Source organism: Aquarana catesbeiana, linkage group LG06 (genome assembly GCF_042186555.1).
Source record: "Aquarana catesbeiana isolate 2022-GZ linkage group LG06, ASM4218655v1, whole genome shotgun sequence".
NCBI classification, from domain to species: domain Eukaryota; kingdom Metazoa; phylum Chordata; class Amphibia; order Anura; family Ranidae; genus Aquarana; species Aquarana catesbeiana.
The window spans coordinates 298,149,044-298,164,140 of NC_133329.1; the positions used below are offsets into that span (position 1 = coordinate 298,149,044).

The 15,097-nt window shown below is 44.2% G+C and overlaps 1 protein-coding gene across 2 annotated transcripts in view; it reads right to left on the minus strand.

Annotated features, from left to right (window-relative positions):
- Nucleotides 1-12,970, minus strand: part of KANSL1L (KAT8 regulatory NSL complex subunit 1 like) — a 206,986-nt gene extending 194,016 nt beyond the window's left edge. For both annotated transcript variants that reach the window (XR_012244986.1, XM_073633544.1), the window contains exon 1: nucleotides 12,712-12,970. The gene's annotated coding sequence lies outside the window, so the exon portion shown is untranslated. The remainder of the gene's footprint in view (nucleotides 1-12,711) is intronic.
- Nucleotides 12,971-15,097: the final 2,127 nt, after the last annotated feature.

The following is a 15,097-nucleotide window of genomic DNA, read 5'->3' on the forward strand; positions in this document are numbered from 1 at the left end:
AGGAGATAAAATTTTCCGACAACAAAATCCGATCGCGTCAATTCCGACCGTGTGTGGCCTGTTCCGACGCACAAAGTGCCACGCATGCTCAGAAGAAATTCCGAGACGGGACAGCTAGTTCTGGTAAACTTAGCGTTCGCAATGGATACAGCACTTTCGTCACGCTGCAATGTAAAAAATGGTTTAATACAGCGCACTCTTCTTCTTTATAATGTGACAAGAATTAAGTAGTTGCTGCTCATATTCACACACACTTCTCACAAACTTATTTCGTTACTATTTATCGGGATTCTCTCAATATATTTTGATTTCTCACATCTGACAACATATTTTTGTATATTTTTTATTTTTATTTTTTGGCTTTAATGTAGAATCTTTTTTTTTTTTTTTTTGCGATTTTGATTTGTACTCCAGAAAATGTTTGTGTGTGTTTTTTGTGACAAGTTCCCACAACACCATTGATATGTTGTTCTATTTAATCTGTAGGAGATTGTTTGGTGTTGTTGTCCCTTGTTAATTTCACATTTTATGTTAGAAATGTACCTGAATCCTGACCAACAAACTGTCCTTTTTGGATGAAAACACACACAGGAGAGTAGAATTTACCCAAAAAATGTATTAAGGGGTCACAACTAAACAAAGAGGGAGGCAACGCTGGAGAAACTGCAGAAGTGGGTGAAGCCTTGGACCCCCAGGGCAGACATCAATTATTTAAAAGCAAAATTGGTGGCCTGAGGAGTCCTTATCTAAGGGAGGACAGTGTGGTCCAGAAGTCCCAGAGATCCGGAAAGCAGCAGATGACATCTGTGTCCCCAGGCTGTGGTCATACGAGAGACTGCATCTTCTGTCAGACCAGACTGAACCCAGGGTCATCACTCTTTGGTCTTCTTTCCACGCCTCCTTCCACGTGGTGGCTGTGGTGGTGGAGTTGTGGCAGCAGGAGGAGGAGGATCGTCGATCTCAATGACACCCGTCTTGGGTGTTAGTTCCCCACTCAACCCCTTACGTAGGACTTTATAAATCAGGTCCTCAGAGAGCTTGCGTTGACCCTCCTGCATGCCCTGCAATTTGGTGGCAGCCATGCAGGCAAAGGCCTCTTCAGGAGTGGGTAAGGCTCTGAGGGACGCAGAAGCCTCCTGGATCAGCCTGTACGCTGAATCCTGCACGGGACTCGGAGTCGTCTTCCTGGCTCGTTTATGTGGCAGGCGGAGGGGAGGGACCTGGCTGGCTGACACTTAGCCCCGCCTCCTCCTGGCTGCCACTAATCCCCGCCTCCTCCTGGCTGCCACTAATCCCTGCCTCCTCCTGACTGCCACATTCCACAACCTCCTCCTGGCTGAGGTCTTCCAGTGTATGAAAAAGGGACATAGTTTTAGTATTGTTTTCATCAATCACACACAATTTTCACCTCCTGACTGCTGCAAATTGAATGTTAACAAATATAACAGACTATCCTTCTGAGCCCAGCATTTTTCATTCTTGTCCCAATTTTGGGTGCCCACTACTGTCTATTGATATGTAAAACACTTTTTTCAATCAGCAATTAGTGATCAATAATAACATCTAGTAAACATCATTTATTTTTTGACCAGAAATCTGTAGAAGAATGCTATACCTGACTCCAGCTGGGCTCCTCCACTTCTTCCTGGCTGGAAGGCCCAGGTTGGACATCGGAAGCCTCAGCTGGGGTGGAAGGAAGCGTGGAAGGAAGAGTGGAGAGGGATTCCCTGACTTCAGTGTGGTCTGACAGAAATTGCAGTCTCTCATAGTACCACAGCCTGGGGACATAAATGTCATCTGCTCCAGCTCCTGATCTCTGGGAATCCGTGACCTTCTTGCGCTCCCTAAGATAAGTGTTCCTCAGGCCACCAATTTTAGCTTTTAAATAAGGGATGGTTGCCGTGGGGACCACCGGCGTCACCAACTCCAGCAGTTTCTCCAACGCTGCCTGCCTCTTCTGTTTATGGTTATAGTGGGGGTGTCTCACTTGCCACAGACAGGGCAGCTCCCTGTACTTGTCTATGAACAGGGGCAGGAAATTGTGGTCGTTGAACCCATCCATTTTCTCTGCAAGACACAACACAAGACAAACCCTAATGTCAGGCCAAACTCTCCTAATCTTGTTACAATATAGGCTTCCATTTCGAAGCAGTATAGGCGCAAGTTTAGATCTTACCTTCGTTATCACGATCGGCGTCTCTGATGCTCCTTCCTCCGCTCACAGATCGTACGTAAGACGCACGTGTGTTACGCTTTGTACACACTGCGCATGCGTATAACTCCGCCCGCCCCTGGCGTTCTTTCTAGTCTATTCCCCGCCCCTTTTCGTTCGGCGCAGTGGGGGAAGAGCACATGGCGGATAGACAGCATGATAGTGATAATTGGAGCAACGAGGAGGAGGAGGAGGAGGAAAGGCCGGAGCCTGAAACGTCCCGATCCAGAATCAGATGTAAGGACTCAAATATGTCCTTTGGGGAGATGTTGGACATCCTGAAGAAGTCCGACTATGATGGAAAGTATGGGCCTTACCCCAACCCCAATGTCCGCAAGGCCAAGATCATGGCGAAAGTGGTCAGGAATCTGCACCGGAAATTCGGGGTATGACGATCGAAAGATCAGCTCAGGAAGCGGTGGTCGGACCTGAAATTACGAGAACATGAGCAGCACAGAAAGATCCGGAGAGTGCTGCAAAAAAGTAAGTAGTTGTGCTGTGTTCCTATTGTTTTTGTGTTTATTATGTTCGTGCTGCTCCATGTGCTTTTAGGAACTGTTGTACAGTTTAAAATGGCAACTTTCATGTTCATGGGCACATTATTCGTTCGGATCAAACATTTTTCGTTCCAAATATAAAATAACATTGTTTAGCCCATATGCATTTGGCCACCATTTTGACGCCCTATACTTGTCTTAAAAGAATTGGGTTGTGTAGATGGCTTTGTTACTAGAATGAAATGCAAACTAGATTGTGTGTAAGGAGAGGACACTCAGCAGCTGTTTTCACATCTGGACACTGGAGCACTAGTGTGGGACACAAGAACACCCTTTTTATTAGGGGGGCCACACAGGTGCTCCAGTGTATACTATAGGGGGTCTCCATCTGTGAAGCTTGTACCAAACAGGTAAAGTATTGCAGGTTGACAAAGGGCATTAAAAAAGCTACATGTTGGAACTCTGCTAAAATAGATAATTGTACCCCACTTCCAAGCAATGTTTCATCTTTATAGTTCTGACATTAAATATCTGTGTGCTAATTATACCATTTTGTTTGACATAGGGGAGAAAAGACTCGGAGGACACCCCTCATCTGAGGAGACCAGAGCCCCCCCCCCTCTGGAAGAAGGGGAAATCCCCCCAACACAAGCTGAGCAGGAGGAAGAAGACGTGGTGGAACTAGTCACCACAACAGGTGAGTGTCTGCAACCACAGGCTCAGATAAGAGATGGATGGCGGCATTTTTTTTAAACCAAATTTATTTTGGGGTTCCTCTCTTTTTAGGTGATCGTGAGGTTGTGGATGAAGATCCTTTCACATCTGAAAGTGCCCAGATCCTGATCGGGGAGATCATGGGGTGTAATTTACAATTGGAAATCATCAAGCAAAACATCAATGATGTTATTCCAAAATATAAAAACATCATTGATGTTTTGGGGCGAGTTTAAAACCCCTCAAAATCACTTTCTTCTTTTGTGTGCTACAATGTGCTAAATGTTTTTGTGATTTTTCCCAAAGCCAAATTTGGAGGATGCACACAGTGTGTCAACATGTGCTATCTGCCATCACGGGAGATCAATGGATGCGTTTTGGGGGTGCAACCCCTTCCTCAATAATAAAGTAGCTGAGAGGAAGGGCTTGCTCCCCCAAAACACATCCCTTGATCCCCCGTGATGGCAGCTAGCACATGTTGACACTGTGAAATTTGTGTGCATCTTCCAAATTTGGCTTTTCCAGGGGTGATTTCCCCCCATCTGAACGCAATATCAAACACAGTTCCTAAATACTCATGTCTGATATTGCCTTCAAGTTCTACCAAATGTGAACTTTGTAAGATCAAGATTTGTGTCTTTATTGTTGGTTTTACACAGGCCTGTTTTCTATAAAATGGACATTTTAATTTTGGATAATGCCACCACCAAAATTGGTACACAACAAACATGTTGGTTTGTCAGCAAAACCTTTGGTAAATGCACATGTGATTGTGCAGGTATTAAAAAGATTGTTCATCAAGAATGTGTGGATTATTGTCTCAACACTACAACACTTTTGGGGTGATGTAATTGTTGTTTTATGAGAAAATGGGGGTTATTTCCTAAGGGCAAATCCACTTTGCACTACAAGTGCAGTTTCAGTGCAGTTGCAAGTGCACTTGTAGTGAAATGTGTTTTTGCATTTAGTAAATAACACACAACAGTGTTTTGTATAAGGTTACACAATCACGCCATTTTCTGCACTCAACACATTTCTGTCAGGGTCAGCTCAAACAAACACAAGCAGTAAATGTCCAGAAAGATTTTTTTTTTTTTTTTTTTTATTTGAAAAAGGCTTCACATATTGTCTGGCATATTGATAGCCCCCCTACCCGCAAAGAACTCCAGGTAGCGTAACCGGACATCACGGGCACTCAGGGAGGGCAAGCCAGGACGGCCACTTTCAAGCGCCGTCAGTGTGGTTTGATGTAGGATTCCGGCCCCAGGCCCAACTGAGCCAGCATAGTTGGCTGAATGTTTCCGTAAAAAGCTATGGAGAACACAGCACGCAAGTATTATATGGTTCAGTTTATACTCCGCCATATGGATAGGTGTCAGAAATAGGCGGAACCGGCTGGCCAGGATTCCAAATGTGTTCTCCACCACTCTTCGGGCTCTGGCCAACCGGTAATTAAAAACCCTCTGTTCCGGGGTGAGGGTCCTCATCGGGAATGGCCGCATCAGGTGGTCCCCCAGCGCAAATGCTTCATCAGCAACGAACACAAATGGGAGTCCTTCCACATTGTCCTCTGGAGCTGGCAAGTCCAAGCTGCCATTCTGGAGACGCCTGCAGAACTCCGTCTGGGCAATGACTCCACCATCGGACATCCGGCCATTCTTCCCCATGTCCACATACAGGAAGTCGTAATTAGCCGACACCACCGCCAACATCACTATACTATTGAACCCCTTATAGTTGAAATAGTACGACCCCGAGTTGGGTGGTGGGACGATGTGGACGTGTTTCCCATCAATTGCCCTTCCGCAGTTAGGAAAGTCCCACCGCTGGGCAAAGTGGGAGGCCACAGTCTGCCATTCCTGTGGCGTGGAAGGAAACTGTTGATGAAAAAACAATAAACATTACTATTTTTACTCTGAAACATGGCAAGCAGATTAGACACAAACATTATGGGGCAACCTCCAGATAGCATTTAGTAAGGGGAATTTAACAAGGCCAAAGTATAAGGTACACCTATCATATTCCCCCTCCCCCCCCTCTCATGGGTCATTTCTAACATTATAGGGGGTTTGTGTAAATCTTGGACAGGTAACCCTCTTCACTTCATTGAGAGATGAATGCCTAAATAATGGGTATTACTTGGAACAGCCCCTCCTTAGTTACACTATTGGCAGCCCACTGGACAGGTAAGAAGTGTCATAATACAAAGATATAAATACACATTGTACACATTTGAGGACATTTGGACATTCTGCTATTACCTATCAAGATAATAATAGGATACCAAAACTTTAAACAGTACCATTGGAAAGTATACAGGCAGGCCCTTGCACTACATGCTTTGGGGAATTCATCCATAAATCTCACCAGTAAAGAGGTGGGTATAGTGTGTATGGGTTTGGCAAAGTCAGCAGATAGATGATTGAGGATAGATAGAGAATTGGGATCAGCTGACCTAGCAGTTGGGGGTTGGGAGGGTTACCAAAAATTATTTGGGGACACCACAAAAAAAAGCCTCTGGCACTCTGCCTGAATTTAAATCAAAAATTACATTTCCAAACGGGTGTTTGGGGTAAAGCACTACTATGGAGCTGACAAAATACATTGTTAAGTGACTACATGAGGTGAATATAGGCCAGGAGACACCATGCTGGGGAGGTTAGTGAAGGGCAAATATGTATGAAGGACCTAAAATAATAATTACATAAAAATCCAGCATGCATGAGGACAAAGGGGACATTCACAGCATATTACAATCATGGTAATTAGGGAATGAGGAAAGAAATACAATATATTAGCAAACATTCAATACAATAAAATGTGATATTAAAAGGATAAAAATCTTACCTTCATATACTCCTTCTGCAGGACCTGTATGATGGCAGAACAGGTCTCTGGGATAATGATACCCAGAGCCTGGGGGGAGATGCCTGTCGAGAACTTGAGGTCCTGCAGGCTTCTCCCCGTCGCCAAGTACCGCAGGGTGGCGACCAACCTCTGCTCCGGAGTGATGGCTTGCCTCATGCAGGTATCCTGCCTGCTAATATAAGGGGTCAGCGAAGCCAACAAACGGTGAAATACGGGGTCCGTCATCCTGAGAAAGTTCCTGAAATCATCAGGATTATTCTCACGGATCTCACAGAGTAAAGGCATATGAGAGAACTGGTCACGCTGAAGCAACCAATTCTTGGTCCATGAACTCCTCCCCACCCTGTTCATGGACTGGACTTGTGTCAAGGTCAGGACCCCAACACCAAGCCCCCGCACAGTCGGCTGCTCAGAACGAAGTAACAGAACGCACTGAAGAACAGCAAGGCCTGTGAAGAGCGACCTGAAAAACAGCAACAAGCAGGCAAGATCACACAGAAAACTCCGATACGAACTGACTGCACGCACTGAAGAGCAGATACAAACCCACAAGCACAAACTGAACGGAAGAAAACGATCTAAAAGCCACGAGTCTGAAAAAGCACGAATCGTCTCTCACCAAACTTTTACTAACACGAGATTAGCAAAAGGAGCCCAAAGGGTGCCGCGCTTGGTTCTGAACTGGCCTTTTCTAGTCTCGTCGTACGTGGTGTACGTGACCGCGTGGTTGGCGATCGGAAATTCCGACAACTTTGTGTGACCGTGTGTAGACAAAATAAGTTTGAGCCAACATCCGTCGGAAAAAATCCTAGGATTTTGTTGTCGGAATGTCCGAACAAAGTCCGACCGTGTGTACGCCCTATAATAGTAAGTATAGAAAAGAATCACCGATTTTAAAATAATCTCATTTTGTTCTTTTGCTGCCTGAAATGAAGACACCACTTTTGTTTTATACAGCTGCATTTACTCAGTGCAACTAATAACATTCAAGTGAAAAGATTCAAAACCAGGTCAGAAAAAAAAATAAAAATAAAGGATACATACATTTTATTTATATATATATATATATATATATATATATATATATATATATATATATATATATATATATATATATATATATATATATATATATATATATGAAAGAGAGAGAGAGAGAGAGAGAGAGAGAGAGAGAGAGAGAGAGAGAGAGTGAGAGAGAATTGGAAAAAGGATCACCCCCTTGTGTCAGTATTTAATTGAACCACATTTTGCTTTAATTACAGTCTTTAGTCTGTTGGGATTTGTCTCTACTAACTTTGCACATCTAGGCTTTGTAATATTTGCCTACTCTTCTTTCCAGAACAACTCAAGTTCAGTTAAATTTGATGGTGACCGTTTGTGGACTGCAGACTTCAAGTCATTCCACAGATTTCAATGGGGTTTAAGTCTGGGCTCTGACTAGGCCATGCAAGGAAATTTATATTTTTCTCCTTCAACCACTGTGTGGTCATTTTTTCTGCATGCTTTGGGTCACTGCCATGTTGGAAAGTAAACCTTCATCTCATCGAAAACTTTCTGGCAGAGGGCAGCAGATTTTCCTCAAAAATTTGATGGTATTTTGCACCATCCATTTTTCTTCTATCCTGACAAGTGCTCCAGTTCCTGCTGCAGAGAAACACCCCCATAACAGGATATTACCACCTCCATACTTTAAAGTAGGAATGGTGTTATGTGGATGGTGAGTTGTATTGGATTTACGTTTGGTGTTGAGGCCAAATAATTAAATTTTAGCCTCATCTGACCCGAACACATTTTTCCATGTGGCCTCAGAATCTTCAAGTTGCGTTTTGGCAAAGCTCAGTCATGACTGCATGTGGCCTTTCTTGAGGAGTTACTTTTCTTGCAACCCTCCCATACAAGCCACGTTTTTGGAGAATTTTTGATATTGTCACATGCACCCAATGACCACTCTGTCATAAATTCCTGCAACCATTTCAGAGTCGCTGTAGGCCTCTTGGTAGCCTCTATGACCAGTTTCCTCTTGGCTCTTTCATCCAAACGTTTTTTGTATCCATCTCCCGACTTGTGCTTGTCCACAACTTTATCTCTGAGATCGTTTGACAGTGCCTTGCCACCCATAGTTGATTGTTTGCGTCAGTTGCACTACCAGGGACTAAAATGCTCCAGGAAAGCTCTTTTCATGCTGAGCTAATCAAGATGACCACAGTTGAAGGTCGAAAGGCTGTGTGCGCCATTGAGGTGATTTGCTACACCTGATTGAGTCATTTTTAGGAGGGGTGATCCTTTTTCCAACTCAGCGATTCTGTTTTTGAATTTTTTTTCTGACATGTTGGTGTTAAATCTTTCACTTGGACGTTATAAGTTGCACTAAGCTGAATAAAACAAAAACTGTGTCTGACATCATTTCAGGCTGCAAATCAAGGAAATGGGATCATTTTAGAGGGGGGTGGGGGTGGGGGGGTGATTTTTTTTTTATACCCATTGTATGTTGGTTTCTAAGTAATTAAAAATGCCCTTAATACTAAAAGCACTGTTTTGTTTTGTCAGTCATTTGCATTTAAAGTGTTACTAAACCCACAACAGTAAAATCAGTCTGTGTATGCAGTAAAGCACGCTTGTTATACTCACTGTGGAACCTAAGGGGGTAATCCTCTGCATTGTGTAAAAAGCCGGTTTGGTCCTGCCTTCTCTGATCCTCCCCTTCTTCCATAGTCCCCAATCCATCTGCTGATAGAACAGAGGCAAGGGGACAAGCTGCGCATGCTCAGTTTTGTGTGTATTGCTAGAGAGGTTTTTTTTTTGTTTTTTTTGGGAGGGTGCATGTGATCAGCACAGGGCCAATCAGTACTGTCTAGACAGAGGATCAGGGGTCCTGCAGCCTCATAGGACAATCAGAGGAGAATGAAAACTCCTCCTACAACCTTTAACCAGACACTGATAGAAGTCATAAGACTGTTCTAACTGCTGATGAGAAAAGGTATTTAGTAGTTTAGATTTACTAAAACGATTGCATTTCCATGTTCTGTGTACTGTGGGAAACCAGATATAGTGAATGCAGGGTCCTGGGTTTAGTAACACTTTAGGGAAAGTGATTAATAACTGGATAATGTAGGATGCTGATTGATATTTGGTGTTGGAACAAAGAGGGAACACACTGCTGCTGGTACAAGTCACTGCACACCCTGCCAGCCAAAAGTCAGCTAGGCAGTAAGCTGGGACATGCAGCTCCTCTATGGCTGAAGGTCTGCTGGATCTCATCACTGATTTTAAACATTTTCTGTCACAGGTGAAAAATGAGTTTAAATTCTTTAGGTATGACAAGTATTTATTGGATGAAAAGGGAGCAAAAGGTTTATTTTACTCTACCTTTGGGAACGACAAGCCAAAACATTATGACCACATCTGGAAGCCTTCTAAACAAGCTGATGCAGAGATCCCCCGCAAGTCAACTTGGCTGCAAGTGCTGATCAGTGTGTTCTGTTTTTTCTTTTATTTTATAAAAATGTTTTTTTTTTGTTTTTGTTTTTTAATAAAATAAACATTCATTTTAACCTCCAACACTGCAGAATTGATCTGATACTGTAACTATCACTTGCTGGCTGTAAGCCAGATGACTGAACAATCACATGAATGCCTGGAGATGCTATTTGACATCTGATGCATTTTGCTTACAGTGCACACCACAAAAACTCATTGTGGGTGCGTTTCTGCATGTGTGCTTTTTTATGCGTTTTCAATGCGTTTCCCCCCCTCTTGTTTTTTCCAAAAGTTTTCAGAGGTTTTTTTTTTTTCTTTGCTGTAATGCAATTTTGATGTGTTTAGAGGCATTCCAGTACAGTTCATTGCAGAAAACAAACAAACAAAAAAAAGTAGCATGTTCTAATTTTTTTGCACTGCACTGGTGTGAACATTCCAATTGGAACCCATTTAACCTACTGTCAATGCGTTTTTGATGCAGAAACCCACTGGACTGCATCTGGTGTGAACCGGCCCTTAAAGGCATTGTACAATTTCAAATGTTTTGGCTGTTTTAACTAGGTATTAGCGTAGTTCTACTCCCTGTGTTTGTTTGCCTTACTTTGTAATGATGGGCTCAGATGTTTTGGCCACAGTCTGTAGTGTCATGGCTGATCAATTCCTCTATGTCCATGTATTCATTCAGTCAGCTCTAAATTCATCAAAGACAGGCAACTTCTTGTTTTGGGTCACACAGCATTCAGTCAATACCTCTTATTACCCATGTTGAATCATAAATGTGGAAGTGTTAATGTGATGAAACACATCTCTTCCCTTCATTGTTCTGCCTGCTTGTGGGCTCAGATTTAATTACTAGTTTTCACCTGCAGAACATTAGACTGAGAGGGATTGTGGGATATGTAGTTTCTTCACAGGAAGTGTCAGTTCTTAGACTGCAGACAGAGGTCATGCATTAAAGTGACTGTAAAGGCTTGTTTTTTTTCCTATAAAAATAATAAACATGTTATACTTACCTGCTCTGTTGCAGTGGATTTGCACAGAGAAGTCCGGATCCTCCTCATGTCTCTCTTCGCTGCTCCTGGCCCCTCCCTCCTGTTCAGTGCCCCCACAGAAAGCAGCTTGCTATGGGGGCACCTGAGCTTAGTCCCTGTGTCCAGTGAGACACGGAGCCCTGCCCCCTCTCTCCCCTGATTGGCTAGCTGACTTTGATTGACAGCAACGGAAGCCAATGGTGACGCTGCTGTGTCTCTGCCAATCGAAAAGGAGAATATCGGATGGCTAAGATTTGTGGACATCGCTGGACAGGGAGGGACCTCAGGTAATTGTTGGGGGGGGGGGGGGGGCTGCACACAGAAGGCTTTTTATATTAATGTATAGAATGCATGAAGATAAAAAAAAAAAAAAAAAAAAAAACACACTTCTGCCTTTACAACCACTTTAACCACTTGAGGTCCGCGCTGTAGCCGAATGACGGCCACAGCGTGGACCTAAATTTCTGGGAGGCCGTCATAGAATGTCCTCCCCTTGGCGTGTGCTGTGATCATCGAGTCACCGAGACTCGGGTGATCACCGATCCGAGTAAGGGGCCGATCCCGGTCCCTTACCATGTGATTAGTTGTCAGCCAATGACAGCTGGTCACGTGTGTAAACAAAAGCTCGGTAATCTTTTTTTTTTCTCCTCACGCTGACAGCGTGAGGAGAAAAAAAAGCGGATCACTGGATTATGCTCAAGGAACATCAGTCCCGAAGAGGAAGGAGGCACATCTGCCTCCTCTTCTGTGCCTCCCAGTGCCACAGTGCCACCTATCAATGCCCACAAGTGCCACCTATCAATTGCCCACCAGTGGTGCCAATCAGTGCCCATCAGTGCCACCTAGCAGTGCTGCCTTTCAGTGTAACCTATCAGTGCCCATCACTGTCACCCATCAGTGCCACTTCTCAGTGCCCACCAATGCCACCTATCAATGCCCTTCAGTGCCACCCATCAGTGCCACCTCTCAGTGCCCAGTGCCGCCTATCAGTGCCCACCAGTGCCGCCCTTACGGTGCCCATCAGTGCAGCCTCATCAGCATACATCAATGAAGGAGAAAAATTACCTGTTTGCAAAATTTTATAACAAAATATATAAATATATATATTTTTTAACAAAAAAAATTCAGGTCTTTTAAATTTTTTTAACAAAAAATAAAAACCGCAGAGGTGATCAAATACCACCAAAAGAACGCTCTATTTTATAACACACACATATATTTATATTTAATACATTTGTTTCCTTTTATTTTTTATAAGTGATCACATAATCTCTGTTCTCAGCTACATAAAGAGTTTGGACGTTGGGGGTGGAGAAACAGCAGTACACTGGTCTTCCTAGTGAATGGCTGTGCACAAGTCTTATGATTGGAGGACAGACAGGCTCCCAGCACAGCCAAAAAACTGAGCACACTGTGATGGAGGTGAGGTGTTGGGGGTTCAGTGCCATTATTTCTTACTGGCGCTCTAAATGCGGGTAACAGTCACACAGATGTGTACAAATCCTTACTGACGTGTGTATGGGCACCATGATCAGATCTGTCTCAGACAGATAAAAAAAAAAAAAAATACACAAAAACAAAAAACCCACCTGACAGAGGTCCAAACCTTTCCCTGCTCCATCCAAACAAAAAAGTTTTGTTTTCTTGTTTCTATATTAGTTTTTACATAGACTTTAATATTGTGCCTGTGTGTTCCAGTCACTGCATCCTTTGATAGATCATCATGAGAGCCAGGAAAGTGGCATTGTGGACAGACGTCACACTCTCTCAGCCCTCCCCCCCCCCTCAGGTAATACGTATTTACTAATATCGGCACCTCAGTAAACTTTTTCTAAGCTCCGCCCCCGCGCACTCCAAAGACAAGTCATCGGCCCCGCGATCCGTACATAGAACCATCAGCGATCTTTACCTGAGAACCTCCCGCGATGGGTCCGGACCGCGGAGTCGCTGTGCCTCTGAAGAAGTCCGGGGAGAGTTGTACGGCTCGGAGATCACTCGGTTCGTTCAGTGATCTGCGCGCCTCTCTCCCTCCGTCACCAGACACCCCGATCACCCTCCGCCGCCGCGAGCTCCCTCTGACATGACGTGACACCGGACTCTTCAGACTACAACAGAGCGCAGCCGCTCCACAAATTAGACGCTTTCTGCTAAAAAGTGGGCGAGAAACGTCAGGTGGGAGCCAATCGCCGGCTAGGAGGGCTCATTTCACTCGCGTCCAATAGTAGGAGGGCTAGGCGTGTTTAAGCAAATAAAGCGAACGCTAAGCCAATTAAATCCGATCAGTGGGCGTTCCATGGGGGGGAATAGACGAGTATTGTACTGGGGGCGGGGAGCGGAGTAACAGTCTACGTCATGGTGTAAATATTATGAATGAGAAGGTGGCGGAGTGCTGTGTGTGACATCATCGCCACATGTGTACAGCAGAGCAAATCATCCACTATACACCACAGCGACAAGATCGCACAATGTTACACTGAAAAGAGCGTATATTCTGTAAACTGCATTAAAGTATCCTTTTTTTGTATTAGTTTTCAATAGCCTAAAGCAGGAATATAGACCCTACCAGGCTGCTTGTTTTTTCATTTTTTTGCTGTCATTGGGAAAATTTCTCTTCACTTCCTGTCCCAGAGGCACAACAGGAAGTCCTAGGAAATCTCCCAGAATGAGGCAAACTCCACTATTATGGTGGCCACACACACTTTAATAAATCATCACTTTACAATCGATCTCTCACACTAGAACAAATTGAAAACCAACGCCACAGTCAATCAATACGCCACACACAGGAAAGTGGAGATTAAAAGCCATCAATCGTATCTCTGTTTCCACCATGCAAAATCAATCAAAAATACGATCAGATGTAAACGATCAATACTTTTCTGCTCTGGATGATCGAGTCAGCTTTATGGAATCTGACTTAAAGTGGATGTAAACCCTCACATATACCCAGTGAAGTGAATAGCCTCAGGTGATACACAGAGATGAAACAAATCTCCCTACATAACTTTTACTTGATTATTTGCAGTCTTCTTTTTTCTACATCTGTTCAAAGTGCTGAATGTATGAGCTTGTCTGAGAATTCAGAAAAAAACGGGGCGGAGAGCTGAAGTCACACTCTTCAGAGCTCAGGGAGAAGAACTGAGAGCCGATTGGAGGGGAGGGAAGGGACACCCCCCTCCGCAAAGCACATAGGAACAGAGCTGAGGGCAGCTGTCAATCAGCTGGAGCTCCCTCCCCTGTCACCATTTTTCTCTTGGTGTCAGGAAAACTTGTCAGAAGTGATTCACGCTGAGGAAAGAAGCAGCAGACAGCAATGATACTTAGTGGTTTTAATTGAGACAATACACACATAAATGTGTGCAGCCTATTACATTAGGGTGTGCACCCCAAAAGCTCAAACACAGATGCACGTGTGTGTTTACATATATATGATCCTGGCACATTGATCTCCCGGCCGGTGTTCTATCGATTTGTGCCCTCCGTCGAAAAGTGCCTGCGCAGAACGGAAGAGCACTCCAGCTGATTTGGCGATCAGCTGGAGTGATGTCACCACAGCGCACATCATAGGAGGGTTTTTTCAACGGGAGATACCATTCCTCAGCCACAAGTTAATGCTATGCAAAGAGCGGTGGGACATCATAGATGTCAGATTGTGCCTCGCTGTAAACCCGCGGCGCAACAGCGAGGCACAATATGACGGTGTCCCCCCGCTGTTTGCATACCCTTCAATTGTGCCCGAGAAATGGTATCTCCCATCGAAAAAAGGCTCCTACGATGTGCGCATGCACTGTGGTCACGTCACTCCAGATGATCAGGAAATCAGCTGGAGCGCTCTTCTGTTCTGCGTATGCACAGGCACTTTTTTCGAAGGCGGGCACATATCGACAGAACTCCGGCACAGTGAAAGAGAAATGCATAAGCACCTCTCTGATGATAGAGCCGATAAGAGGGAGATATTTCTCATCTCCCCACCTGCGCACATAGGGGTTCATTTACTAAAGGCAAATAGACTGCGCACTTTGCAAAGTGCAGTTGCTCCAGAGCTTAGTAAATGAGCAGAAGCTCTACTGACTTCCATCATCCAATCATGTGCAAGCAAAAATGCCATTTTCTTTTTTTTTTTTTCCTTGCTTGTGATTGGGTATTCTTTGCAAAACGAAGATTTACTTCATTTACTAAGCTCCGGAGTAACTGCATTTTGCAAAGTGCACAGCCTCTTCACCTTTATTAAATCAACCCCAGAGTGATAATGCTAATAGACACAAGGTGATTAGACATTAGGCACATCTGGCACA